At 35.0% G+C, this 26390-nt stretch overlaps 1 protein-coding gene and 1 long non-coding RNA gene across 2 annotated transcripts in view; both read left to right on the forward strand.

Moving 5' to 3' along the window:
* NAALADL2 (N-acetylated alpha-linked acidic dipeptidase like 2) overlaps positions 1-26390 on the forward strand; it is a 955512-nt gene that overhangs the window by 262980 nt on the left and 666142 nt on the right. The gene's annotated exons all lie outside the window — the stretch shown is intronic.
* LOC134733087 (uncharacterized) overlaps positions 5174-26390 on the forward strand; it is a 55290-nt gene continuing 34073 nt past the window's right edge. The window contains exon 1 of the long non-coding RNA XR_010116650.1: positions 5174-5356. This is a non-coding gene — a long non-coding RNA (uncharacterized lncRNA). The remainder of the gene's footprint in view (positions 5357-26390) is intronic.

A 26390-nucleotide genomic window follows, 5' to 3' on the forward strand; every position in this document is an offset into this window, starting at 1 on the left:
AGAAGAGGAAGAGAAAGAAATATAAGTCGAAGTCAGATTATGAAAAGCCTTATATGACATTTAAAGATGTTTTTAGTTTGTTTGTTTATCTTTAAATTGAAGGTTGAGGAGTCACTTAGTAAGGTGTATATATATATATAAAGAATAGGAAACAGCATTGAGGATGAATTACATGAGGAAAAAGTTAAACAAGGGTGAGGGGGGTAAGGCCAGTGTTGTAGTGGTTCTAATTATTGCTTGCAATGCTATTGAAGGTTGAATCAATGCAAAACCCATGGAAATGGAAGCAACGGAATGGATTTTGATGACATTTTAGATGTACCATCAACAGTATTTGCTGCGTTAGCAGTGGACGAAGAAGTAAGGAGCCCACTTTTTCCTGATTGTACTTTCCTAAGACTAAGAAAAAGATGATTTTTAGATCAGATAATGCTTGTGTTCCATCTTTTCTATGTAGCCATTTAACAACCATGCTCTGGGTTCCTACTTTCAGAAAAGCCCAGTGCTATGGTGTGTAATGTAATTAAAACCCCTATTTAATGTGCTATGTTTTTCTGGCATTAAAAACATAGAAATCTATTAAAACAAATCCTCTAAAAGGTATGGATTTGTAAATAGTGTTTGTAGAGGCATCTTGTCTTCTGTATTTAGCAGTTTACTCCTTTGGGACCTGTTATTAAAGCCAAGAACTTAATCTCTTAAAAAAGGACTGTGTGTTGTTCCACTAAACTAGTGTTCATGCAGCTCTAACTGAAATGACAAGAGTGAAGGCCATTAAAAAGTAATGCTTGAAATCGATCAGAGATAATGAAATTGCACTGGCCCAAGTATTAATCAATTTTAATAATTGCATGTTAAAATGGTCTTGCAATAAAAAGGCTGTTATCTTCAATTCAGCTCACTTATGCTATGTCTAGATGATTGTAACACAACTGGTTGAAAAGTGTAGCTATTTTCAACACCTGTGCTGTATTCAGTTTTATTATTGACCCTTTTTGTTCTTTGAAAACCCCAAACAAAACTTCAGTTGTCTAATTGGTTGATAAAACTGTTCAAACCAATTCTTGTTTTGTTATTATATAGATATAATCTTAAAAAGTTAGTTTTCAAATAGAACAAGACTAATTTGGGCTAATAAGAAATCAGTCATTCAACAAATGATGTCTCGATTCACAAGTCTTTCATAAAGCTATATATGGATTCATTGAAACAATTATTGATAAAGTCATGGACACCTCTTCTTGTTTCCCTGATGAGTCCCCCTTTTTGCATCTACCTTTTAAGTGGTATCCTACATTCTTGTGAAATGTTATTAAAAATTAACATCTTCTGGGAGTTAATATTTTCTCTGATCCTGACTGAAGACAAGTTATAAGGTTGAATCTGTTTACATAACAAGGAATAGAAATTTACTTTATGCTTGTTTGAGGGTCTGGCCCAACGGCCATACAGATTTATGAGTGTTTTGATGATGACTGGGTCATCACTGATTACATACTTGCCACCTGACTTGTCTTAGGTTCTTCGTCTTGGTCCTTAACAAACAATAGCCATATATGCAACTAATTAAACCTTCAAGCTTACTTTACCGTTGTCCTTGGCTACTTCTTGGCCTGCAAAGTGGAGAATAAGACGTTTCACAACCAGAGCATGGGGCAAACTAATGGATAGGGAGAAAAGCAGAAACTCATTTTGGCGCCCTCCTCTGGACAGGGAAGATACAACACTTTCATTACTGGCCGTGGTTGCAGCTGTTCCTGCAGAACTTCCCTCCTGATTCAAGCTGCCTCAGGTAAGAGAGCTGAGGAACACCCCCTTTTATGAAGCTAACTGGAAATAATTGTTGCTCTCATGGGAAAAGTCGAGGGAGTTCCAACATCCAGTTAAAATTGAAACCTACATATTCATCCACATCACACTTTTGTTTACAGATTTGGGCCAACAGGCTTCCACTATTTTAGTTAGTACCCTGGGCATCCTCCCTGTGCAGGTCCTCATTCCACAGAGCACAGAGCCAAGATACCCCCAGATTCAAGATGGGTTTCTCCATATGTTCCCTCTGGCCACAGTTTGGTTGACTTTTTAATGTAATTAAAATGCATTTTTCTCCTTTTCTTTCTCAGAATAGAGGACAGTATTTGGGGGAGATTTTTATTTATTTATTTATTTATTATTATACTTTAGGTTTTAGGGTACATGTGCACAATGTGCAGGTTTGTTACATATGTATCCATGTGCCATGTTGTTTTCCTGCACCCATCAACTCGTCATTTAGCATTAGGTATATCTCCTAATGCTGTCCCTCCCCCCTCCCCCCACCCCACAACAGTCCCCGGAGTGTGATGTTCCCCTTCCTGTGTCCATGAGTTCTCATTGTTCAGTTCCCGCCTATAAGTGAGAACATGCGGTGTTTGGTTTTTTGTCCTTGCAATAGTTTACTGAGAATGATGGTTTCCAGTTTCATCCATGTCCCTACAAAGGACATGAACTCATCATTTTTTATGGCTGCATAGTATTCCATGGTGTATATGTGCCACATTTTCTTAATCCAGTCTATCGTTGTTGGACATTTGGGTTGGTTCCAAGTCTTTGCTATTGTGGGACAGGACAAGCTTCTACCACTTTTTACTGGTTTCATTCTTGTATCTGTGATCTCTGCGTTTCTTTTTCTTTCCCATTCTGTCCGTACTGCCACAATGATGACACATTGTAATAGTTGAAAGGAAATAATGAAAATAATTATGCTGTCCTGAACTGATAGTTGATTAAACTCAGCTTTGTATTGTTAGGGGAGCTAGACAGTGAATAGGTGGAACATACCTTGTGAATCCCATGTTTACAAAGGATTTTCTTTTTCTGGTTATAAATAAGCCCCTGCCTATACTGATGTAAACTTTTGTTCATGATTGCCTCAGGAAGGAAATAGAGGGCCATTCAGCATACTGGTTGATTGCCACTGGGCCACTGCAATCAACAGTGATAAGGATATGTGTTGGGTTTATTTATGCACTGGAAAAGTTTCATTGTATGAGTATCCAGTGAAACCCCCCAATTTCACGTGACTGTGAACCAAGCATTGGTTTTGGCCTTGGACTTGTTTTTCTTTTAAATGCTCCTGAAAGGTGCCTTGAGACATAAAATATTAAGTATATTCATGTTTATGAATAGGTGTAATGAGACATTAAATATTGAAAGCCAAACAAAGTTGACTAAGGGACTTCAAGAGGATAACTGATTGGCATATCATTAGGCAAGAAAGGGAGCTATGAGCAGCACTACCTGAGAATTGTTAGAATTTATCATCTAGTATTAAATTTGGTTATAAATTGGGGGTTTCCTGTTTAATGTGACTCGCTTCTATCTGGGGTTTTGCTTGAAGCAGCTTTCTCTTTATTATCTCCTCCCATGCTCTCTCTCCCCTCTGGCCTCACTGCACTCACATTTGCATTTTCCAGTTAGAGGAAAAATTTATATGAACATTTTCTCAATCTGTTTTGTGCAGAGATAACATAATGCCACAGGCTGAGTAATTGATAAACAATAGAAATTTATTTATCATGGTTCTCAAGGCTGAGAAGTCCAAGATCAAGGAGCTGATATCTTGTAAGGACCTTCTTGCTTCATTATTTTATATCAGAAGGTGGACAGGCAAGAGAATGTCAGCAAGAGAAAGGCAAAAAGGGAGCCAAACTCATCTTTTTATAATAAACCCATTCCTATGATAATGAACCCATTTTCATGATAATGACATTAATCCATTTATGAGGGCAAAGCCCTGTGGCCTAATCACCTCTTAAAATTCGTACCTATTAATACAGTTACAATGGCAATTAAAGTTCAACGTGAGTTTTGGTGGGGACATTCAAGCCATAGCAGACATCTTTTAAAAATTACCTTTAAAATTTTTTAAATAGGAAGGACAAAATCACTTGGAAAAGTCCTTAAACCAAGAGAAGACATTAGAATATGGAGATTTTTGTTTATTATAAAGTGCTCTGACTTTTGAACTAAGCAATGACTAATGCAGTTCAGGACATGTATGGATTGTGGTATTAATAAATAGCAGGGCAATGGTCCCAAGTCATGATTTCTGTCATGAAACATTTTTAACTTCTGAGTTCGTGGCATAGTGCCTATCCACACTAGTGCTTGGGTGCTATGCCCCAATAAAAATTTGACATTGTTCTTGATATACTCATTGTCCCATATTAATTACAGAAAAATATCCAAATTTCTAATTATGGCTTCAGGTCATGACCTGGCTCCTCTATTTCGGACTTTCTGTTTCTACTATGCCTCCAGCTGGGCTACCTGCAGTTATCTAGATGCGCCCTACTGTTTACTTTCCATGTATTCTTAGCTTAAACTGCTGCCTCTGCCTTACATCCCCTCGTCTGTATCGTTAGTGAATACATATTAATCTTTCAAGAGTCAACTTACGTATTTCTTCCACTGTGAAACATTTTCAAAGCCCTTACCAATCTTCTATAAAACACAATTGACCATGTTCAGTTTTGTGCTCTGACAGTATATTAGCATTAAGCACTTAAGCATTCTTGATTATCAGTTTTGTTTTCTTCAACTATATCATGTTTCTTAAGAACAAAGCTATATGTTATTCAATTTTTGTGTTTTTTCTTTTTGTCTAAAAATGTAATATTTTTACTCGCAAACGGATGGTTTTTTTCCTCTTAAGGAAAGAGAAAAGAACATCAGGGTAGCCATCGAAGATACTTTCCAAATCAGATTGCAGACCTCTGTTGTTTTTGCCCATCTCTTGTGTTTGTATCTGTGTGGTTAAGTGGATTATCTAACTTGGTTCCACTTTATTTAAGCATTTGACTTCTTCTGTTGTAGGGGTCTCTGCCACTTTTCGTGAGAATACTGAAGCTATTTGGGCATGATCAAATTCTACAATCTAACATATAATTAGGCAAAGTAATAATAGCAGTTTTAAGTTTCAAGTAACAGAAAATTCAGTTAACATTGGCCTAGACAAATAAAACAAGATGTTTGGAGTTAGGTGGTCACTGTTATTGCTTCAGTTGATCATTGATGACATCACAAACCCATGCACATTGTGACATTGCCAGTTTCAACATCTTGGTTTTCATCCTTACACTTTTTACCTCAGGGTCATTAGAAAGCCACTACAGATCTAGGCATCTAAGCAGGAATAAGAGAGGAAAGGCAACTCTAGCCACATTAATCACTTTTATCAGGCAGATAAATGCTTTTCCTGAATCTTTCAATAGACTTTCATTTTACATTTGGCATATTTTTGTCATATAGCCTTCCCTAGCTGCAAGGGAGGCTTTTCAAACTTCTTTATGGAATTCAGCAAGAAAGTAAAGAGGTAAGAAAGAGTGATGTGTTAAACAAAAATGTGCGCCACACATTAGTAGGGGATTAAGAAAAGTGCTTAAATTATTATCATACATGATAGAATAAGAATATATCATATGACACATTCTAACACAGCAATATGGGTGTTTCAAGAAAGAGATATCACTATTTGGAGAGAGTATTTTGTTCCAAAGAAACTTTATGAGATAATGTCCTCTCATATGGAACTTAAAGGTTAATAGAATTTCAATAGGCAGAAATGGGAATAGACAATATATTGGAGTAGAGACATGAGTACTAAAGTTTTGGGTTTAGGGAAGATCAATCTAGTGAGCAGTTTTCAAACATGGGTGAAGTGAGTCAGATAAATAATAGGGAGAAGTAGATCATATAGAGTAACACTTGCTAATGGAACACTCTGTGGTGATGGAAGTGTTCTAGATCTGCATTGTTCAATATAGCAGCCACTAGCCACATGTGGCTACTGAGCACTTGAAATATGGCTGTTGTGAAGTAAGAAATGAATTTTAAGTTTTACTTATTTTCAATTTAATTGAAATTAAATTAATGGTTTAATTTCAATTAAACTACCTGCTGGCTGGTGGTTAACATACTGGAAAGTACAGGGTGAAACATTGTGGGCCATTGTAAGTTGAGTTTGGTTTTTACTCGGAGAAGGTTCCAGAAGCTACTGGAGAGTGTTAAGCAAAGGAGTGACATGATCCAAATTAGGTTTTTACAAGATCACTGTACTACTTTGTTGAAAATAGCGCTAAGTGGGAGAGAACAGGGAGCCCTATTGCACTAATCCAGATGGTAGATGGTGGTGGCTTGTACCAGGATGGTATAAATAGGGGTGGTGCAAAGAGATTGGATCCTTTATGTGTTTTGAAGGTCAAATGAACAGGATCCTTTGATTGATTAGCTATGGAATGTGAGAGAAAATAAGTGATATAAGAATACTTCTACATATTTTGGCCTAAGTGGCTAAAAGAATGTACAGCTTTATTAAATGAGACGAGAAAGATTTAAGGAGGCACCTATTTTGTACAAGAACAGAAGCTGGTATCTGGAACCTAACAGGTTTGAGATGCCTACTAGACATCCAAGAACATATGTTAAGTGCATAGTTCAGCAGAGTCTATTTTGGAGATAAAAGTTTTAGAATTGTCAGCATATTAGTGGCGTTTAAAGTCATGAGACTAGTGGAGATTACCAAAAGAGTAAGTGTAAAGAGAAAAGAGATGACACATAAGGACTGACGAGACTTGAGGCATTCCATCAGTTTAATGAGGCAGAACCAGCATAGGAGACTTGAAATTGGAAGGCAATACTCCTGAATTTAGAGGAAATCCAAAACAGCCAAAATTTGGAATTCTAGGAGTATGTAGTGTTGAACTTTGTCAAAATGGCCTTGCTATACATAAAACAATGAGATCTGGCAATTGACTATTGGATTTAGCAAAGTGAATGTATGTGTATGGGAGGAGTAATTAGTGATTGCAACAAGAATAGTTTCTGGGGAGTAGGGAGGGCAAAAGCCTCATTGGAGTGGATTCAAGTGAGACTAGAAAAGTGGAATTGGAGATAGGAAGAACAGATAAAAGAGGCGATTGACTTAGGAAAAAAAGCATTAGATCTAATAAATTCTGATTATGCAGAATATGGGCTTTAATTTGATAGAGGTATAAGGGAAAAGGTACATTTTAAAGCAGACATAACTTCTTTTATTGGTTCTGGGATCAGCTGAGCTGTCTCACTCACTGCACACAGTATTGGCAATTTCACTGATTTAGAGCTATCTTGTTAACTTTATCAGCCTATCAAACTGGCATTGCAAAAGTAACCGAACAATTCCATTTTTAAAATTCAATCTTAGTTCCAAGATATATTAAAGGAAAATATGTATATTTCAAATGAACAAATGTAACTTATTTTCTGAGAAATGATGTAAGAATTATATATGATAATGGAGAGCTTTATTGTCACCAAAAAAAGCAAAACAAAACAAAAAAACTCAAAACTTTTTTTTCCACTGTTATGCTGAGCAATTCATCAAAGAGAACGTATTTAATACATAAATTAACAATTAATGAAGTTTCCTGAGGTTGACAGGTAAACACATAAATATTTGCAACAGAAATCTCAAAGATAGTCCAGATTTATCAAAACCAAAAGGGATTAAATATTTTTCCCAAGGGCATTCAACTTGTTCAAGCTACCTTTTTATTTTAGGATGTTTACTAACATTCTAAAAATTGAATGTGAGTTGTTGGTCTTGTTAAAGCATCATGGTAAATGTTATGAGTATCTACTGTAGAATATGTTAATATTCAGTTAATATGGATCTGAGGGGTAAAGAAAGAGGATACTTAGGAGAATCTGCTGAAATCACCCTGAGGAACCAGGGCCATTGCTTTGAGCTTGGCCTCCTTTGAAGTAAATCTCAAGAAATGTTAGTCTGTTTGCCACTTCTCTGGGACACCATTCACAGGAGTGCTCATGTAATAAACAGATCCCCAGACATCATGACATGTCATTCAGAATAAGGTAAATACAGTAAATGTTTATCATTTCTCTTCATTATCCCCCACCACCCCCCAAAGTGAAGCATTTTAGTTTAGGTCATAGATTGTATCCCAGCCTGTGGTACCTTGGATGAGTTAGAACTGCTCTGGGAATCTGTTCCTCTCCTATAAGGTGTCCCTGTGGTAATTTCCAAAGATTCATGAACTTTACATAGCAAGTCTATGAATAGCAGAAATATTTACTTTCAGGACTGACATGGGACACATTTGGGCATCATAAACTATGTTTACTTGGGTCATAGGAGGGCTCCTGCAGACATGCCAAGGGCAGACTTTTTCCAATTATGATGTTGACCGTAGTATTAATAGAATCTGAAGAGGAAGAAATGTCCCCAGCTTTTCTTTCAGTTAAACTATCATCTTAATTATATATTTTGTGACCTCTTATCTGGAAATATTACTATTAAGTACTCTTTACATTATTATATTTATGCTGACTATACTTAAATTTAATAATTTCAGTTAACACTGTTTACTGTTCATACTGTTTTCAATATAAAATAAATATTATTAATAGCTGGGCATGGGGGTGAGTGCCTATATTCCCAACTACTCAGGATACTGAGGCAGGAGCATGGCTTGAGCTCAGGAGTTTGAGACCAGCCTGGGCAACATAGCAAGGCCCTGTCTCAACATAAATAAATGAATAAATATTATGAAAGACACGTGATATAAAAATGATGGAAATAAAAACACAAAATATTAATAATAGATTGTGGTATAGTGTAGTTATAGTTCATTGATTTCAATTATGTATACTTTTATGAGTTTTCCTTTACTGTTCAGTATATTTGCATTTATAATTATACAATACACATAAATAGAAATATATTTTGTATGAAGTGTACACATCTATGAATGTTATCATCTCTTGGCTAAGTAATATAGAAGGTTGTCAAGATTTCTCTCCTGGAAGAATTACAGTGTTATTGGAAGGCAAAATATAAATACAGGAGCATCTTGGATAATAGTTTAGAAAATTAATGCTATTAACTATATTTTATTTAAAGCATTTTTAATTGTGAAGAAAGTGCTTGAGATTAAAATTAATTTCAATCTTTCTTTAGAAAGAAAAATGTAAGGTAAAGGTAAAGGTTTTTAAATTCTTACATATTTGAAGAGCATGGTTGTCTAATTTTTCAACACTTGGAATAAATGATTAAATTTTCAATAATTAAAGATTAGCTACTTCAAAGAACAAAGGACCATTTGATTAGTATCATTTCTTCAATTTACCCTTTTTTCTCTTTTGTGTTTTTAGTAGGCAATCCTATGGCCTGCTGAGATTTCATTTATTTGATTTTGTTCTGTATTCTCATCATTGCACAGAAGATTGGAAAAATGTCCTGCCGTATTGTTTCAGTTCATTTGAAAATTGTGCAGTAGATATAAGGGAATACAAGGAGAAATGTATTTTCAATATCAAGATTTAGATATGAGTGAATTTAACAAAGGGAAGTGTTACAAAGCTCCAGTGCATTCTTTTCATTTCAGATTCTTTATGATTTATATAGATTCATAGGATCAGAGGATGTTAGAGTTAGAAGAGACTGTAAATGCCATCAAATCCAATATTTTTACTTTGATTTTTAAATTTATTAGATTTTATTTTTATTTAAAATATTTAACTCACAAAAAATGTATATATTCAAGATGTACCACATGATGATTTGAGCTATGTATAGATTGTGTACTAATTACCAATTTTTTTTTTTTTTTTTTTTGAGACAGAGTCTCATTCTGTCACCCAGGCTAGAGTGCAGTGGCAGGATGTTGTCTCCTTGCAACCCCTGCCTCCCACATTCAAGCGATTCTCCTGTCTCAGCCCCTGGAGTAGCTGGGACTACAGGTGTGCGCCCCTATGCCTGGCTAATGTTTTTAATATTTTTAGTAGAGACAGGGTTTTGTCATGTTTGCCAGACTGGTTGAATTACTGGCTTCAAGTGATCTTCCTGTCTCAGCTTCCCAAATTGCTGAGATTACAGGCATGAGCCACTACATCCTGCCACCAAAGTCAAATTAACACATCGATTACTACCTATAGTTACCATTTTGTGTGAGTGTGTGTGGTGAGAACACTTAAAATCTGCTTCTTATAAAATTACAAGTAAACAGTACATCATTAACTGTAGTCACTGTGGTGTACACTAGTCACCATGGTGTACAATAGATCCCTGGAGCTCATTAATCTTATAACTAAAAACTTTGTAGTCTTTGACCAACATCTCCCCATTCCCCACCCCTGTCCAGTCCTTGGCAATGGCCATTCTACACTCTGCTTTTATGAATTTGACTTGGTGGAGTCTACATAAAAGTGTAAACTGTCTGTGTTTGAGTTATTTCACTTAGCATAGATTTCACATTAAGATATGTTATTACAAATGGCAGGATTTCCTTCTTTTTAAGGCTGAATAATATTTCATTGTATATCTATACACATGTATATGTATATATCTTACCTTTCCTTTATCCATTCATCTGTTGACAGACATTTAGGTTTTTCCCATATCTTGGCTACTGTGAGTAATGCTGCACTGAATGTGAAAGTACAGATATCCCTTTGAGATACTAATTTTATTTTCTTTGAATGTATTCCCAGAATGAGAATTGTTAGATCATATAGTAGTCCTTTTTTAACTTTTTGAGGAACTTCTGTACTGTTTTCTGTAATGATTGTACCAATTTACATTCCCAACAATAGTGTACTTTTCTCCACATCCTTGCCAACCTTGTCTCTTGTCTTAGTGATAATAGCTATCCTATCAGCTGTGAGGTGATTTCTTATTGTAGATAGGATTTGCATTTTCTTAGTGATTAGCGATGTTGTGTACGTTTTCATATACTTGTTGGCCATTTTTATGTCTTTTTTGGAGAAATGTCTATTAAGGTCTCTTCCCCATTTTTAAAATCACATTGTTTGTTGTCTCATATTGGGTTGTATAAGTCCTTTATAACTTTTGTATATTATAACTTCTTATAAATTTTGGATATTAACTTCTTATCAGATATCAGATATAAGGTTTACAAATACATTTTTTTTCCCATTCTGTGGGTTGCCTTTTCATTTTGTTGATTGTTTCCTTGCTATGAAGAAACTTTTTTAGTTTTATGTGGTCCCACTTGTTTATTTTTGCTTTTGTTGCCTTTGCTTTTGGTGTCATATCCAAAAAGTCTTTGTCAAGACCAATGCCACAGAACTTTTCCTTATGTTTTCTTCTAGGAGTTTATGATTTCTTACCTCGAAGTTTTTAATCCACTTTGAGTTGACTTTGGTACGTGGTGTAAGACAAGAGTCCAATGTCAATTCTTTTGCCTGTAGATATTCAACGTTCCCAATACCATATATTGAAGAAACTATCTTTTCTCTATTGTGTATTCTTGGCACCCTTATCAAATTAGTTGAACACCATGAGGCCAATGAGAGGGTCAGATATAATTATGTATTTGTTTCTCTTTAAGCCATCTAATTTGACACATGTATGTGTCTATTTATGGGTTCTATTCTGTTTCACTGGTATATATGTCTGTTTTTATTCTAGTGCCACACTATTTTGATTACTGTAGCTTTGTAATATAGTTTGAAATCAGGACATGTAAAACCTCCAGCACTGTTCTGTTTTATCAAGATTACTTGGGCTATTCACTGTCTTTCATGGTTCCATACAAATTTAGGATTGTTTTTTCTGTTTCTGTGACAAATGCCATTGGAATTTTGATAGGGATTGTATTGAATCTGTCAATCACTTTGGGTAGTATGGACATTTCAACAATATTAATTCTAATTCATGTACATGCTATATGTTTGCATTTATTTGTGTCTTTTCCATGTCTTTTATCAGTGTTTTACAGTTTTCCTTGAACAGCTATTTCATCTCTTTGGTTAAGTTTATTTCTAAGTATTTTATTCCAGTTGATGCTACTGTCAGTGGAATTATTTTCTTAATTTTTTAATTGCTTGTGGTTAGTATACAGAAATGCCAAATGATTTTGTATGTTGATTTTGAATGTTTTTACTCTGAGATGATGTAACTGAGCATAAGAAAGATTAAAACATTTCCCCCAAATCAAGCAACTAGTTGGCATCATCTTTAAGCATATAATGCAAATTACTAATTCCCCAGATAATCATCTATCTGGCCTGTGACTAGTGGTTTTCTGGGTGTTTCTATAGTTATATACACAATTAAGTTTGGATCTACCTGTTCACACACACACATTTGCAGTGACTATGTCTTCCATGTATGCACGGCTTGTCTACAGTCACAGTGTATTTGCTTCTTTTATTCTGGTTTGGTTTCTTCTCATCGTATCTTGTAATATGTGCTCAAGTGCCATGTGAGATATCAGTAAAGAAAATGAGTTCCCTTGAGAAATGATTTCAGACAAATAGCTTCAAGGTAACTTGTAGCCAAAGCTTAACCTGTATCTGCAACTTTTGTTTTCCAACTGCAGAGTTATTTGTGCACGTTTCTATTGTATCTCCTGAAAGTGTGATGATACTAGTCGACATAATCCATACATTTACTTCATCATGAGTGCCATCAGCTATTCAGCTTTTTTGGGGGGGTCCTTTTTCATGACTGTTTTGTAGCTTAAAAATGGAAAACAGGTGCAATGTATTGATCCTATGTACCTGGTATTTTGTGTGCATAATCTGTAATTCTCAAATAACCCTTACACCTAAATATTATTTTTTTCTCAATATATAGCATTAAAAGACAGACTGAGTAAAAAATACAGCGGAGTACAGATGCTGTCTCCATTTTTAATAGTTAATAAAGCTCTTTTGAAGACTAGGGGTGAGGGTGGAACATTAAAGGAGATAAAGTATGATGGTACTGAGCAGGGAATAACTTAAAATTCAAGACTATCATCACTTTTCTTAAACATTCTCCCACCATTGCCACACTCTATGTGAGACCATGAATACCTGTCTACCTTCTTTGTCTTGGCTCCAAGATAACTGATTTTTTAGAATACCTTTAAATTTTATCAGAATAATAAAGCATAAATCAATTTAACTAAAGTAATAATTATACAAATATATTATAGTTCAAATTATAAGATATAAAATATATCCACATAGAGTGAAAACATAACATCCTACATTAATTGATGAGTAAGTTTTGCCCTTTTTTACTTTTATTATCAGAGATATAGAGTAAAAGTTTCCTTATGTTGCCTATAGCTCTTTATTAACAAATAGATGGCTCCTGTCTGCTACTAATGCAAATAATATTTTGTTCAAAAATAATATCCCTCAACAGTTTAAACGTTTATGTGTAAAATCCCTGTAAGTGTTCTAGAGTACAGATTTCTCCACTGGGAGGAATGAGTTAATTCTCAGTTAATGTGAAGAATTCTAATAGAGCATCGTCATTACCTGTGAGGGGTTTATTTCAAAATCATTTAATATACTTGCCAAGAAAATTTATAGTTCATTGTGTTGGGAAGATGAACGAGGGCATGTATTTCTTCATACGGTAATCAAAAAAAATCCTTGTATTTCCTTTGCTAATATCCCTAGGCTTCTCTCAAAAAATGATATGCACACAAAAACATATAAACACCGATTTGTAGGGTAAGAATGTGTAAATAACCAACACTATAAAGCTTAGAGTAGGATTTTTTGCTGGCATATGAAGATTTTTAATAAACACAACCGAGTTAGTCAAATAAAGTGATTAAAAATAACCGAGGAAAAAAATTTAGTCAAAAAGAAAGATGTTGATCTCAAAACCTAAAGTCAAATTGTAACAAGAGGCCCATAGAAATAAAGTGCAGATCCTGGAGATAATACTACCTTTCAGAACAGAGCAGGTGATCCTGGAAGATCCTATGAATAGTAACTGGAGGATAGATAAAACTAATGTCAGAGAAGCTAGGTGTCTTGATAAGAAATGTGAGATCAATAAAATAAGTATGTCTTTAAGTAAAAAGCACCAGAAAAATTGGAAGTTGTTCTGAGAGCAGAATTTTAGGAACCAAACGGTACATCAGTTCTAGAGAAAAATATCAAGAATAAGCCTGGAGAAGCTCATTATAGCATCATATTAAATATCAGAATCAGAACCTTGACATAGAAGACTAATGTAAATTATATGCAGACCCGAAGTTCAAGTGTTATGGGGAGAAGGAATAGGAATATGGGCAAAAGTTTATGTGACTAAAAAAGCAACTCTTTTAGTTTGGTAACCATTGTGAACCTACTCCTTAGGGTGTAGAGAGGGAAGATAAGGTGAGATAGTAAGGCAGGGTATCTGAGGGGCCAATGCTTCTGGTTTCTGGAGGAGCCAATGATGAAGGAGACATCATTGCAGTGTAAGAGGAGAAAGAAGGCTGGGAAAACATGTACACTAAAGCTGAGACAGGACATAAGTCAGGTTGTGGGGCCAAGAGTTTAGAGTTGACTTGAGGGAGGCTGGAAGCTCTAAAGCAGTTTATCACTGTCTCATGGATATTTGGTGTCACTGTGTCTAGCTTAAATGGTCATTGGACATCTCTCAATAAAATGGATAATGCTCAACTATTCCAGTGCTTTCAACTTTCTCCAAGAAGGACAGGTTAAAGTGGCACTGAGACTGTAGGTAGCAGGTAAGTTGTCCCAGGTATAGGTTGAAGGAATGATTAGGGTACCAGGAGGCCAATGTTAGGGTCAAAGAAAACGATGTATTTGTTCCTCTTTAAGCCATTTAATATTGCAGACATTGTGATGCAAATTTTTATAAGCATGCCTGAAGAGAAAAATCAAAATCCAGCTGTTTTTTTTTTCTTTCTGAAGATGCTAAATGGGATTTTCACAGTAATGAGGGTGTTCTTCAAAAATGACCTCATACTTTAAAATCTGCTACCAATTGAAGGCTTGACTGAGGTAGGGCAACACTATTTAGCAGATTTCTGCTTTCTAAAGAGTCTAGTGTGATTACCATCTTTGGCAGTTAAGAGGTCACATTGACCTTGTGTTTCCATAAGTCAATAAAAATTATGATATTTATTTGAAATGATTCATCAAATAAGGCTTTGGTTTTAAAAATAACTCTTGGCAAGCTAATATTCTTTTGGGGAAAAAGAAGTACATACATCATTGGTGGGCAAAAATACATGTCTGAGTTATAGAATTCCCTTGATAAACCCCCAATTAAACTTTTGTTCTGGGAACTTAATGATGGAATTTGTTGAAACTGACCCCTTACAAGATGACAAGTAGTACTAAATATCTGTATTATAAAATTTAGTAGTCTTGAGCTTGTCTCTTTCTTTTATACTAAAGGAAAATATTTCTCATTACGCAATAATAATCTCCCACTATTGAAAAATTGAAAAATGCATAAATATAGAAAAAAAGTTATCTTCATTAGTTTTACCATAATTAGCACATTGATTGATATGTTCCCTTTGCACAAGGGTGTATAATTTTTTTAAATGTTTCACCCACATGTATTATTTTAACCAGTTTATTTAACCTAACTTTATATCATTAGAATTTCATAACACATTATTTCTAATTATGTTTTCACTTATTCTTAGTAATTATTTATAATGGCTGCATGCTATACTATAAAGTGACATGCCTTAATTTATTTAACCCATCCTTATTTTTGTGCATGCAAATTATCACCACTTTTTTAACCTTATAAATAATATTTCTATAAATAATCTTGTACATAAAATATATTTCAAATTCAGATATGTTTTAGACTACATTTCTGCAAGTGGAATTAATATGACAAGAGATTTACCCTTTTTTTTTTTTTTTTTTTTGAGACAGAGTCTCCCTCTGTTGCCCAGGCTAGAGTGCAATGGCTCAACCTCAGCTCACTGCCACCTCTCAGGTTCAAGTGATTCTGCTGCCTCAGACTCCCGAGTAGCTGGGATTAGAGGCATCCGCCACCATGCCCAGCTAAGGTTTCTTTTTTTTTTTTTTTTTGTATTTTTAATAGAGACTGGGTTTCACCAGGTTACCCAGGCTGGTCTTGAACTCCTGACCTCATATGATCCACCTGCCTCGGCCTCCCAAACTGCTGGAATTACAGGCTTGAGCCACCACACTTGGCTGAGATTGACCCAAGTTTTAAATCTCCTGATAATAATAATGTCAAATACCATCTTCCAAAAGAACGTTTTACCACTTTATTAATTTCCCTCCATTAGAAAATATTTTTTCTCTCTCTTCAAAGGCTGGCCATGGGGCGGGGGTGAGGGACCAGACCTAGAGGACTTCAAATTGGATGGAGATAGTGAAAGGAGTTTCAAAGCAGAGGATGGAATGAGAAATGCAAGAAAGGAAAGTAAATCCAAGAGAAGACTGAGGTTCAAAAAGTCAAAAAAGAGAATGAAGCAGATTATCACTTTGACTGTTCTAGAAGACTGAATACAGAGATATGTAGACTGAGAAAACTTACCGAGCAGTTGAATCAGTGCTGAGAAGAATTAATATAAGTCATAGGCAATCTCCTAGAGGTAAAGATCCACAACTTCTTATCCAAAACTCCTGGGGTGGCAGGTATGCTGACTTTCACGTTTTGGATTTTTTTTTAGATTAACATCTTCTAGTAATATAATTCATAACACCTCAACAGGGTTTGGGGTAGTACAAGTAATAAACTATTAATATTTGTTTTCCTAATCATTCGTCCCTGGATGGGACACCTTAAGATTAATGTCAGTAACAATGAGATTTTTGCCACCAAATGAGTTTACTGCAAACTTACGAAAAATGGCTTTGCTTTACAGAGTATTTATTATTATTATTGTTTTAGAGATGGTATCTCTCTATATTATTCAGGCTGAACTCGAGCTCCTAGGCTCAACTGATCCTCCCGAATAGCTGAGACTATAGGCTCACATCACCATGCCCAGCTACAAAATATTTTTGAATGTATGAAATACAGATAAGATATTGTGAATATATGCTGCTATTGGTAGTTTGCTTTTAGATCTGTGGTACATGGGCAGGTGAATTGCACTAAAGACTCAAAAAAAATTTCAGCCTTTTAAAATATATATATATATATATATATATAATAATGAAGGTTTTATTTCTGTTTTCGTTTATTTTACAAGTATCTTTTCAAGAGTTGCAAAAATTATGTATTTTAAATGTATTTTCTTGAAAAAAGTGAAATATTTTTCTTTCTTTGAATTTTTCTGTCCAATGATATATTAAACACAAATAGAACTCTTACCCTCTGACACTCAGGAATATTCTGTTTGAAAAATATCCAGGTGGAAATTCGATTTTTTTAAGCAAATACTTTGATTAAATATTTGGAAGACATAAACCATGATATTACCCACAGATTTATTCATTTTCTTGAGAATTACTTCTTCTCTTTCCCTTTTAAATACATCCTTGTTCTGGAAATCATAAAAAAATAAAATGTGGCATTGGATATATATACCTGAAAAAGTGATTCATTGAAAAAAAGAATTTTGGTTTCCTTTCTACTTGGTAATTTGTAATGTGGAAATATTATTTTCTCTTTGTACATACAATTTTATCTTTCTTAGAATTGCAAAAGTCATTATTATCATATAAGAATAAGGGAAAATACATTTCTAAGCCTCGAAGAGGTAATTTATTTCCTATGTCTCTGCTGTTCAAATAGATAGTTCTCAATCAACATTATTCTGAAATGCTACATAGATGATGATTCATATATCTTCCCTTAGTATCATCTTCTTATATTTTATTATCCATATTCAGATAATTTTGTTCAACTTCTAACCTAGCTCATTCTTTCTATAATTTAAATTCATTATTCAAACCCTATCTTCAGTTGAAACAAAGAGTAGGTGCTTATCATCAAATTATATTTCTTCTTATATTTGAAGATTGCATTAGTCTTCAACTTTTATTTTTCTACAGTAAAAAGCATTTCTTAAAAATAATTATGCATTGCGAATTATTTTCATGCTCTTTGTAGTTGGGTCAAAAGCAAAACACGAAACTCTAACAAAGGGGTAACAACTGATAAAAATTTGACAACTTATCATTCAGTCAACTAATATTTATATAGGGCTAATTGGGTGGTAAGGCAGTAGGGTAATGGATAAAAAAAGGATTGAATTAAATGAAATGAGTAGATTGGACAGGAGCCTGTCTCTGAGGGGCTTATAGTCTGCAGAGGAGATAATACAGATAAACAAAGGGATTTAAATTCAGTCAGGCAAACCTGGCTTTGAATCTTAGCTCTGTCTGTCATCTGTATTAGGACTTTAGGCACTTGACTAAAGCCCTCCGTGCCTAGTTTCTGAGGGATAATTGTGGCCATATGGTAGGATATTTGTGAAGATTAAATTAAATGCTGCATTCCATGTACCTAAATCAGTTCTGGACCTCAGTAATAGGTGTAAGTTTTAATGGTAACCATCCATTTAAATAAACACTGAGTACCCATTAGATATCAGGTATTCAGGTGGGACTAGAAAATGTACTATATGCGTGAGATCATGTCCCCGTCCTCAGAGAGCTTATAGTCTTCTGGGAATGACAATTATGCAACCCACCATAGTGTGCTAAGTACATGATAAAGGCAAGACAGTGTGCAATAGATGCAGATAAAAGGGACACATAACGCCACCTTGAGGGGTCAAGGTTAGTTGTTTCAATGGACTGAGATCCAAAAAATAATAGTTTGGGACTAACTAAGCAAAGAAGGCAGGTAAAGAGTGTTCAGCACAGAGTGAAAAATACATACCGTGGGGGGAGGTGCAAGAGCAAATGATTGCTGTGAACTAAAACATTACGTTTGGCTGGGGCATGAGTTTAATAAAGGGAGTGACATAACGGAGAATGTTGAGATAGACAGGGTCCTCGCTACAAAAGGGAATGCCAGCTGTGTAATGAGGTTTGGACTTCATGGAAAAGTCAATGGACAGTTATTGAAGTGTTTTTGCAGAAGAAAACAGAGGGAAGATGTTGAGTAAATACATATATAGGTGTGGTGACACAAGTTGAGCATGATCCTGTCTGATATCTTACCCTTTCTCTGGGCAGTAAGTCACTTAAGATGGGGCAGAAAGGGGGCAAGGAATTATGGGGCAGATAGGTTTTCACAGAGTGGATAATTTCAAAAAATAACTTCAGTGGGGTTTTAATTGACTATGGGATTGTAGAAGGATTTCAAAATATCATGGAGGATAAAGGACTCTGTAAACATGTAATATGGTCGATATGGATGTACAGCAGATTTCTTTTCAAGGAGGGAACCACTACTAAGCTATGGGGAGTGTGTTCAGCGCATGGCTTCCTGTTGTTAGCTCAGTCAAAGTCTGCTTTAGGTACAGAAAGTCACCTCCCTAATAACTCTTTCTTCTCCTTGCTTCTGGAGAACCCATGCTACCAAATGTATTATCAACCTGAGAATGTTCATAGCTCCTTTTTTTTTCAGCAGTTCTCAACAGGTCAAGTTTAGATGCCAGTTATGGGGACCACTGTTGCAGTCTAGGGTGGAGGTCTGTCAGCCAGGTGAAGCAGAAATACCAACTGAAGCAAGAGATAAATTCAAGTCATGAATATGTAGTCTACATGGTCATAGGGAAGGTGAAGACAGGAGTTTTCACATAGAGAGAGTAGAGGGCCAGATGATTCCATGAACTAGAAGTAAAAGCATCAGTAGCAAAGCTTGACTGGGATATCCAATATGAACTTTGCTAAAGAAATTTAAATACGTATTACAATGTAGAAATCTATACATTTCATAAGAAAGTACATCAAAGCTGCCATAGTGTTTAGAGGATATCAGTTTGGATTGGGTAGAAGGCATACTTATACAGATTAATCTGAGACTACAATGTTGAGAGTATTTATTCTAGTTTCTTTCTTCTCTGGATTCTCAGAGCCTTACCAAACAAACGAATTTTCAGCTAAATGTTTAATGGCTTAAGGTGTTCTGCTTTCAGATAATGTTTATTATGTAACAGGGGACTTCACCTTTTTATGCAAATGATCAAGGTATTTTAAGCACTGGCAGAGTGGAGGAAGATGTAATTTAGAAGGCCAGGAGAATCTTCAGCATCCCTCACAGAACATTTATATGTCACAGTTTTCTCTGAAGATGTAAAAGTATAGCGTCAATGAAAAACACCACAGGTGTTTGCATTCTTGTCTTCAGGATTAGTTTAGGAGCTCCAGAAGTCTTAATCATTTTTCTTTTTTTTTTTTGAGACGGAGTCTCACTCTGTCTCCCAGGCTGGAGTGCAGTGGCGCAATCTCGGCTCACTGCAAGCTCCGCCTCCCGGGTTCACGCCATTCTCCTGCCTCAGCCTCCAAGTAGCTGGGACTACAGGCGCCCGCCACCACGCCCGGCTATTTTTTTTGTATTTTTAGTAGAGACGGGGTTTCACCGTGGTCTCGATCTCTTGACCTCGTGATCTGCCCGCCTCGGCCTCCCAAAGTGCTGGGATTACAAGCGTGAGCCACCGCGCCCGGCCCGTCTTAATCATTCTTAAACTAACCTCGACCTCATGCCCAGCACAATGGATGACACATTTTAAGCTCTCAGTACATGTTTGAAAAATGATGTTTTGTAGCTGTGGCAATGTATTTAATCTCCTACGATTCTTCTCCTCATTGAATAAATTTAACCATTTTTCATTTGTGCATCTAAGTCTGAGAACTTTTCTAAAGTGAGTTAAACAAGATGGCAATGTCATTGTTAAATTTAAGATGCTTTAGATTAATGTCATTTCTAATTATGTGGAACCTTTGAAACAATTATGTTTTATTTTCAAATGTGCTTTTGCTCATCTATAGACATACTACCCTGACTTTTAACATTTACTGAGATCTTACTATGTATGTTACTATAGATTTTATCTTAACCCTCTCAACAACCTTATGAAGTAGTAAAATTATCTTCATTTTACAAATGAGAAAACCTAGGTACAAGTCCGTGAAGTAATTTGCTTGAAGCTCCTAAAGGGCAGGACTCAGATTTAAACCCATGAATCTGCATCTACAGCCCATCCTATTCCCAACCATCCTCTATTGCCACACTTCTTTTTTTTAAAACATAGTTTAAATGATTTCTCCTAGATTTATTGAACTGCACCCTATGTCAGGTAACATTTGCAGTTCTATCTCATTCAGCATTTTATAGAGACAAGTTGGTTCTATGACTAAGTCTTCATTTCGTTCTATAAGGATGATAAATCTTCCATTAATATTTGATTCTTACATGATTTTGGCTATTTGAAATGTATTTTAACTTGTCAAACTCTATTTGAAGAGGGATATGAATACCTGTCATTAGTATATCTTTTCATTTATGCTGTAGGATATTTTTGTACTTTTCTGTCACATTGTAGCTTTTTAAATAATGCATGATCATGTAGATGTTGAAAAGTGTTTGTTTTAAAATATATATTTAAATTGGATAATTTTATTCCTCCTTCTAGGGGAAATAATATTGGCCTTGGAGCATGTGGTATTTGACTACAAAATTCTGATGCTTGACATCACCACAATATATTATTTGACTTTGGGCAAGGTACTCACTTCAACCTCTTCATTCACAAATTGTAATACTTGCCATGAAGGTTTATGACAAGAACTGAATAATTATGCACATGTTCATACACACACACACACACACACAGAGTCATATGCATAGTACCCAATAGTGTCCATCTTGTAGTTCGTTCACAATATATTTCTCCACATTTTAGTGCACCTAAATATTCAGCATTGTTAATTCATGCAAAGATAAATTGCAGTGATATATGCTAGACAAAGTAATGACTATTCCCTTTGATTCTGAAAGCCAGTTCTGTCCTCTGAAAAATTTTAAATGGAGATGCTTTGTGTCACTTCTGAAAAGAGGCTAGTGCAAAACTGCTAACTCTGCTCTATACCAGCTATCAGCAGTTGACAACAACAGAACAACTTGTTTGGCATCTCAATATAATTTAAATATTGAAAGTGCCAGTAATCTAATTGTCAATGTTAGCCAAAAAAAAAAAAAAAAAAAAAAAAGACAATTAAACTAGCATCACATTTAAAAGTCACCTTTGTAGAGAAGCTAGCATAGAATAAGACAGGCAATTTTAAAATGGGTAAATACACTTTATGGAAAATAATTCATTGAATTCTAAAATCACTGTAAACAAAACATTGTCTGGCACATGGAAGACACTCTACAAGGATTTGGGGAATAAGTGTATTGTCAAGTTTCCTTTTCTTTAATGATGTAGAAGCTGCAGAAATGGTTACCTCCTTACCCAATGACATATAGTAGTAAATAATGGACCTAGGATTTGAATACAGTATATTTAACCTCAAAACTAGTGTTCCCTTCACTTCACCATGCTGGCTTGCTATATGCAATACATTATTGTAGAAACAATATTGATGTTTTTCTATCTTCATGAAAAATTGAACGAAAGGAAGTTATTTTAAATTTCCATTAGGAGAAATTGAGCAGAATCATAAATGAGGGCTTTTTGAAAGAACTTGAAATAATTTAAAAGAATAATAAAAATATTCGACGTTGGGGCTATTTTTGTAAGATTATTCTGTTTCATTTCCTCTTGAGTTACTAAAGACGGCTATAAAACACTGTCCTTGAATGATGTAAATCAAGAATCAGTCAGCATGCCATAATATTATAAGCTAGAATTAATTATAAATTCCAGCTTCATGGAATTTTAAAGTTTACAGAGTTAAAATGGAGAAATAGAAAAAGCCATTGGGCATGCTTAGGTTAATTATTTCATTCTCATAATTTAAATATATCAGCTTTACAAAGTCTCCAAATTAAGATTGATTGGAAAATAGGAATTGATTATTATAGAAAAAGCCCATTCATCAGTGGTTATTCCGAAAAATATATGAGTCAAGTGGAGTTTTGTGTTTATTTTTTCTTCTGATTACAAAAGTAATGCAGTCTAAAGTGTAAAACACTTTATATTGAGAAAATATACAGAAAGAGTGAAACTTTCTTATGATTGCACAGTCCAGAGATGGCCACTTTTAGCACCTTTGAATATTTCCTATGTTTATTCTCACTAAATTTATTCCCCACATGCAGTATCATGCCATATACAGAATTTTGTGTGTTACTTATCTCCGTCATTTTTTTCCTTCATATTTTTGGGCAGCTCTTCAGGTTTATTTTCTAAATCCCTGATTTTATTTTCCTCCTGTGCCGGTTCTTGTGTTTAACACCTCCAATGTTGATTTTGATTTTGCCATTGTGTTTTCAGATTTCTTGTAATTTTGACTCATTTAGACAACCATTCTTTGAATCTCAGCCTGTTGCTTCTTCATCTCATACAAGATTACAGCATTTCAAAGAGACTTTGGAATCTTGTATGTTTTCAATACAAGTTTCAAAATTCTCCTTTACTTCCTAGTAACAAGTCTTTTTTTCTTTTTTAATCAAAAACAGTCCATTTCTTTATTCACCACCATGTTCCTCTTTCTTTGATTTGATGTGTTACTTTTTCACACTTATTAAATTTTAAATATTTAATCTCATCCCTGGATAGAGAAGGATTTGCAGGGGGGTGGGGCCGTCCTAGCACTTGCTAATAGGCAGGGTAATTTTCCTTAGTCCCCCTATTCTTCATTTAGATGGTGGCAAAATTTCCCTAGTGAGTACCATGTTTTGATGACTCACATGGATCAATGTTCAGTCACCTCCTCTAGACCTTTTATCTGCAGTGCCCATTGGCTTGGTATCACTTCCTTTAGCTCTCTGAATTTTTAATTTTGTAAGTTGCTCTTCTTCTTCCAATTAGATGTAGACAAATTTCTATTTCCCAGTGACCTACATAGCAGTAGCACTCAATAAACATAAACCCACAAACATATATCTGTGTTAAGGACGTTGAACAGGTTGCCTTCAGAATTAACAGAATTGGTTTTCTATATTTCTTTTGGCTTGACGAGCAATGGATGAAACTTATTGGAAAGAAAATGTATTTTTTTCTTCTTTCATTTGACCTTTCTTAAGCCTAGATTTATGAATTTGGGCTTAAAGATAAAGCTGTTTAGAAGTAGTGCTGAACCAAGGGACTTACTTTGTTCTTGGCTGATTTGCTGATTACCTAAGCATTAAATTTTGTATGACTGTCTTGATACTTCTGTGTATTTTTTCACCTGAATTATTGCTATTGCAAAAATAAATGCTCTCTACTAATTTTACACAAAATTATTACTTTGGCAATAACGATTTACTGTTCCTTATAATAATTGAACTATTTAAAGTTTTTAATAGAAGATATTCTAAAACAATTCTTCCTACCACTTCAAATAATTCAGAAGTTGTTTGAAATGTACTCTCTCTTTGGACAAATATTAATAAACCTTTTCTTTATCATTTTGGACATATAGCTAGAATCAAGTACTGACTGACTCCTGTGGATGTGGAAATTGTTTTCCATGTTTTTGTAGCACACAAATTAGATTAATGTAATTCTCAGTTTCCACCTTTGTCAGAATTCTTACTGTAGAAAATGTGACACATACTGTATTTGGTAATAAGTAAGATTCGTGATTCTTACAGAATAGTAAAAAATCTCATCAGCTGAAGTCTCCCTATTGACCTATTATTGTAAATTTTCTTGAATTTTCAATTTGGCTCATGTGTGTCTGTTAACTCTTACATGATCTTCTTCATACAAAATAAATTCAATTCCATCAAAATTTATTTTAAGTAACTATTAGATCACAAAGTGAGTCTCTGGTCTACCCAGAGAAAAGAGAAGGACTGTGGAAGACAATGGAAAATGATTTGAAATTACCATCAAATATGCACAGTGCCCCCATTTTCACAGCTTTTATAGAAAAGTGAGTAAATATCAGTATTGTGCTTATTTGAGTTTTATAGTCTGAGTTTTCCCCTGTCTGCCCTCTGGTGGGACTACTAATAACTAACTGGCAAGCTAAAATAATTATAGTAGAGAATGCATTAAAAATTGTGGATAAATCAGAGATGAAATGAAATTCATAGAACATTACTTTTATCTTGCTTCACAAAGTAGGGCATAGAACATATTACTAACAGTGTGCTGGACGAACTAGATTGTGAAAAATGAATGGCTTCAATCACATGAACTAAGAAGAAAAATAGTGAAAGAGGCTGAAAGTTCCTATTTTACTTCATGGTGTGTATATGTTTTCCCCTGTAATTACTTGACAAAATAGTGATAGGAAAACCAATTACTTGACTATTTTGCCTTCCGTGTGTGAAATTGCTGGTTTAACTTTTCTCTTTTTGAAAAACAGAAGGTAGCTTTTTTTAAAAACTAAATTTAATTAAATTACAATTTAATAACATCATGCAGGTACATACTCTTCTCTCAAGATCTGAAATGGATCAGTTATTTTAATGAAAAAAATGCATATGATGTAAATGGCCAAATTTTAATATAGTCCCCAAATTTTTTGCATTTGTGCAAATCTTTCTGGGTAAAAGCACTGATTTTGTCTGTCTCTTCTTTTACGAAAACTCAACTAAGATCTTTTGAAGTAATTCTGTAGTTAAGAAAAGCAAACATGATTTTTAAAAAATAATTTCAAATTTATTTCAGATTCAAGGGATACACATGCAGGTTTGTTACATAGGTATATTGCATGATGCTGAAATTTGGAGTACCCGTCACCCAGGTAGTATGCAGAGTACCCAATAGGTAGCTTTTCAAATCCTGCTGTCCTCCTTTGCTCCCCTTTCTAGTAGTCCCCAGTGTCTATTGTTGCCATCTTTACATCCATCCATACCCAGTATTTAGCTCTCACTTATAAGTGAGAACATGCAGTATTTGTTTTTCTGTTCCTGGATTAATTCACTTATGATAATGGCCTCTGGCTGCATCCAAGTTGCTACACAGAACATGGTTTTGTTCTTTTTTGTGGCTGTGTAGTATTCCATGACATATTATGTACCACATTTTCTTCATCCAGTCTACCGTGGATGGGCACCTAGGTTGATTGTAAGTCTTTGCTATTGTGAATAGTGCTGCAGTGAACATGTGAGTGCATATGTCTTTTTGGTAGAACAGTTTATTTTTTGGGGGGGGTATATACTCAGTAATGGGATTACTGGGTTGAATGATAGTTCTGTTTTATGTTCTTTGAGAAATCTTCAAACTGCTTTCCACAGTGGCTAAGCTAATTTATATTCCCACCAACAGTGTATAAACATTCACTTTTCTCTGCAGCCTTATCAGCATCTGTTGTTTCTTGACTTTTTAATAATACCCATTTTGGGCCAGGCGTGGTGGCTAACGCCTGTAATCCCAGCACTTTGGGAGGCCGAGGCAGGTGGATTGCCTGAGGTCAGGAGTTCGAGACAAGCCTGACCAACATGGTGAAACCTCATCTCTACTAAAAATACAAAAATTAGCCAGGCATAGTGACAGGCGCCTGTAATCCCAGCTACGTGGGAGGCTCAGACAGTAGAATCGCTTGAACCCGGGAGACAGTACTGGCAGTGAGCCAAGACTGGGCCA

The sequence above is a fragment of the Symphalangus syndactylus genome, chromosome 17 (assembly GCF_028878055.3).
Source record: "Symphalangus syndactylus isolate Jambi chromosome 17, NHGRI_mSymSyn1-v2.1_pri, whole genome shotgun sequence".
NCBI classification, from domain to species: Eukaryota; Metazoa; Chordata; class Mammalia; order Primates; family Hylobatidae; genus Symphalangus; species Symphalangus syndactylus.